The sequence below is a fragment of the Bos indicus x Bos taurus genome, chromosome 14 (assembly GCF_003369695.1).
Source record: "Bos indicus x Bos taurus breed Angus x Brahman F1 hybrid chromosome 14, Bos_hybrid_MaternalHap_v2.0, whole genome shotgun sequence".
Classification (NCBI taxonomy): Eukaryota; Metazoa; Chordata; class Mammalia; order Artiodactyla; family Bovidae; genus Bos; species Bos indicus x Bos taurus.
In genome coordinates, this window is record NC_040089.1 from 41,918,172 (window position 1) to 41,922,826 (window position 4,655).

General features: G+C 31.0%; 1 non-coding gene across 1 annotated transcript; it reads right to left on the reverse strand.

Moving 5' to 3' along the window:
• Positions 1-3,809: 3,809 nt before the first annotated feature.
• On the reverse strand, positions 3,810-3,912 carry LOC113904544. Its single transcript, XR_003514563.1, has one exon. It is a non-coding gene; the product is annotated as a U6 spliceosomal RNA (small nuclear RNA).
• Positions 3,913-4,655: the final 743 nt, after the last annotated feature.

Genomic DNA, 4,655 nt, shown 5'->3' on the forward strand with positions numbered 1-4,655 from the left:
GTGACCTAAATGGGAAGGAAATCCAAAAAAGACAGGATATGTGTGTATGTATAGCTGATTTGCTTTGCTGTACAGCAGAAATGAACACAAAATTGTAATGCAACTATGCAACTACACTCCAATAAAAATTTAAGGTAAATAAATACTCCCCCAAAAGAGAAATGCCAACACCAATGATCGATGGCCACCACCACAAGTTTGTTAAGACAAAGAGGAATCTTCCCCTTGAGGCTTCTGAAAGAACAGGGCCCCTCTCAATGCTTTGAACTTCAGGCCTCTAGAGCTGTGATCAATTAAATTTCTGTTCTTTTAAGGTAACAAGTTTTTGGTATCTTGTTATGAAAGTCCTAGAGCTGGCAGTATTTGAGTCCTAAGATGGCAACTGTATTTTGACTATGTAATGACTATTCCAATATGATCAACAGATGCAAAGATAAAAGCGCAACTGAGACTAAACCCAGTTCTTTTTATTCCCAGACTAATAGATGATTTTAAAAATTATCAGTCATCAAATTAGTAGCTGTACTTTGTTTAAAGGGACATTTTTTAATAGAAAGGTTATAATTGTTAGAAACAATGAAAAAAAACAGCAATCTTTCTTTTTTTTACCATACTCCTCTCAACCCCCAGTCTTTATGGCCACAAAGATAATTTTTAGGAAAATTAATTTCTTCTGTTATTTTAAATTACATGCTCACACTGCTAATCTTTATTTCATTTTTCATTTTAAACATTATCCATTGGTTTCTAATAAGATTTTTCTGTTGCTGTTTTACTAGTTCTCTCTCACTCTCTCCTCTTCCCAATATAGATACAACAAAAATCATTATTAAATCAATATTCAGTGTTTGTGTTATTTTAGTCATGCAATATTTTTTGCCATTGAATGACATGGCAAAATATAACTACATTTTTATACAAACTTTTGTTTAGCCTAGATTTGGTAATTTCCATATCTTTGTTGTTTTTTGGCTTGCTTAACTGTTTGTGTATTTATAATTAATTATTTTCAGACTTTCTAATAGAAATGTAAAATTTTCAATATGATCAAAGAGATCAAGAAGTAAAGCTTTGTGAAATATTTGAAACATTTCAAAATGTCTCAAGTCCGCATTCACACACAAGTGGTTGTTTGGCTAGATATTCAACTTTAGATTAGAAATTATTTTTTCTTCAGAAACGTGAAGAAATTGTTTACTTTCGGTTTCCAGTAGTGCTACTGAGAAATCCAGTATCATTCCCACAATTAATTCTTTTATATATAACACTGTCTTCCTCCCTCGTCTCCAACAGTTGAGAACCTTTTAAGATCTTCTATTTATCCTCAAAGTTCTCCATAATAATGTACAGGTATATGAAATTCTTAATTAATTTTACCTAGCTCTCATTGGATCCTTTATATCTAGAAATCCATGCACTTTTACTCCATGATATTGTCTTACATTATTTCTTTGGTAATTTCTCCCTAGCCTTTCCTCCTGCTTTCCTTCTCTGGAATTGATGTCAGCTGGATGCTGTACGTCTGAGACTGGTGTTCTAATTTACCATTTTTCCTTCTATTTCCATTTCTCTTTTGTAATAGTTGTTCTATTTTTCTGGGAGATTTCTTATGTTACTGAAGTCTTTTAATTATGGTTTATTTAATCTATCACACCATGACTTTTTAAAAGATATCTTTCTTGTTGCTTTGAAACACACCCTTATTAGACTCACAGATATGTTAAAATTAATGTAGTATTTTTCATTTGTGTCTGCACTATATTTTACCCATTTTATTTTGTTTTCTCTTTCACTGTTTGTGGTTTGCTTTGGTTGGTCTGTTTATCTATTAAATTAAGTGATTTCTGCAAATGTCTTAATCATCTATTAATTTTAAAATTTATAGTTTTAAAAAGTATTAAAACACTAACTGGCAAATCTGTGAACATGAAGGCTTTTCTCTTGCTTATAAATAGCTGAGCTATGGAGTTATGACCAGGCTGAACCTGAGGCATTTCACTGTGCTTATCCCAAATCAGTGAGTCCTTTAAATACGGATATTGAATTTCCCCATAGATGAACTGTCGATTTACCAACATAAAGACCATAAACTTGGCAATCTACATTTAGGAGAATAAACAGTGGGTTCATTATGCCAAAATTTATTCAAACTCTCTGTTTTTAATAAATTAAATCACTCCCACTTTCAGCCCTGCATAGGATCCCAGAATCCAGAATCTCTGATTGAACCTCTCCATAGAAACCTCCATACTTCTGCAAGAAGAGCAGAGGGGGCAGGGGTGGCACTTTGTTGCTTGTTTGGGATTGGAAAATTTGGTAGTGGGTATGTGAGACCAATAATGCTGTTCTATTAATAGCATTTACAAGAGTATGTGAGACCAATCAAGTATCAACATTTCATTTTAATTCATCTCAAAGTATTTCTAATTCCCTTTATGAGTTCTTACTTGATCCATGAATTATTTAGAAACATATTGTTTAATTTCCATTTGTGATTTTCACAAATTTCTTCCTGTTAATGATTTCTTATTCTGCTATCCACTGAGAGTATTCTTTTATTGTTTATATCCTTTAAAATGTACTGAAATCTGTTTCATGGTCTAGCATATAGTATACCCATGTGCATTTGAAAAGAGTATATATTCTGATGCTCTTAGGGGGATGTTTTAAGATGGCTGTTAGGTCTAGGTGATTGATAATGTTGTTCAAGTTTTTTTTTTTTTTTCTTCTTGTTGATTTTATGTATGTTCTGTTATTGAAAAAGGGTATTCAACTATTAGCATAGAACTGTCTGTTTTGCTTTCGATTATGTTCAATATTGTTTCATTAGATTTTGAAGTTATGCTGTTAGGTACATATATTTATTATACATTCTTGATGAAATAACCATTTTATCAATATGAAATGTCTTTATTTGTCTCTAGTAAAATTTTGGTCATAAAATATATTTTTTCTGATGTTTACTTAGCCACTCCAGGTTTCTTGTTATTGCTATTGTTTTGTTTTGTTGTTACCATTATGATATATCTATTTCAACTCTTTTACACTCCACTTGTATATGTTCTTGAGTTTAAAATGGGTCATTTGTATGACCCATTTTGTATATTTGAATCATGTTTTTTATTTTTTATCCATTCTGAAATTCCTGTCTTTAGATGAAATGTTCAACCTTTTTATACTAAACATAATATTAATTTTATAATTTTTAGGTAGAATGTAATTCATGTAGGATTTATGTCCAATATTTGTGATTTACTTTCCAAATGTCACATTTTTAATCTAATCCCTCTTCCTCAATACTGGCCATTTTTTATTGTTGTTGCTGATGTTGTTAAAGAGATATTTCCTAGTGTGCAATTTCAATTCCCTTATCTTTTAATATATTTCTGAGTTGTATTCTTAATGCTTGCTCTAAAGATTACAAATAACATCTTAAGTTATAAGTATCTAGTTTTGATTAATAACAACTTAATTTCAATAGTTTAAAAAACTTTGTCTATTAGCTCCATTACATTGCTCTCCTTTGATCTGTTACTGATAGAAAAATTGCATCTTTATATATTATATGCCTATACACAGTTATAATTAATATTTTATGTAGCTGTCTTTTAAATCAGATAGGAGAAAAAATATTATAATAAAATACATTTATACTATTTTTTTATATTTACCTCTGCAGTTACTCTTATTGATGCTCTTCATTTCTTCAGATGGATTCAAATTATGGGCTTGTCCTTTTCATCTGAAGGGCTCACTTTAATAGTTCTTGTAGCACAAGTCTGCTAGAAAAAAATTCTCAAGTTTTTTACAAAAGTATTGAAAGCTTCATGAATTTTCATGTCATCCTTCTATAACAGCCATGATAATCTCTGTATCATTCCAATTTTAGTATGTGTGTGCTTAAGTGAGCATTTAGTTACTCTTATATGGTAAAAAAATATTAAATGTTACAGATTATGAAGTTATAGATATAGGAAATTTGTTTAGCAACCATTTCAGGAACATATTTGGGTACTGCTATTATTGACATTGGAAATTCAATGTTACCATGTAGCAAGATAAAACAGATAAACCTCAAGTTGTGATGTTTTTTCCTGGTAAATAATGTAAGGTTAATTATCAATTGTCACATTTCTTCCAGCATTTTCTAGTTAGCTTTTAACTTAGTGTAAGTGACATGAAAAGATGGTAAGATTTGCATTAATTCCTGACCCAAAACACAGAACTTTTGAAGATGAAAACCCATTAACAGAGCTCTGTATTTCTGGTGAAAAATAAATGTCTCATCCCTGAAAAAATTATAAATATTTTACAAATTATATGTTCATGAACCTATCCAGAATTTTTAATGGTTTCATTGCAAATGTAATTTTCTCTACCCACACTCCATTCTTCTCAATTAAATAGATTGGGTGGGTTTGTGTATTTTTTGGTCCCTTATTATATTTAGTTATATTTAAGCCTTCTCTTCTAAACTCATTTCCTGGTAACAAAGAAGTAAGACACAGACACTGATTCTGACTCCTGGGGAAGCTTAGGCCCCGGCGTGCTGGTCTAGGAAGGGCCTAGCATCACCTTGTTCACATGGACTCGTATGTGGAACCGGTGCGCTTCTAAACATCTCAGAGACATTTAACAGTATTGCCATCATCAAA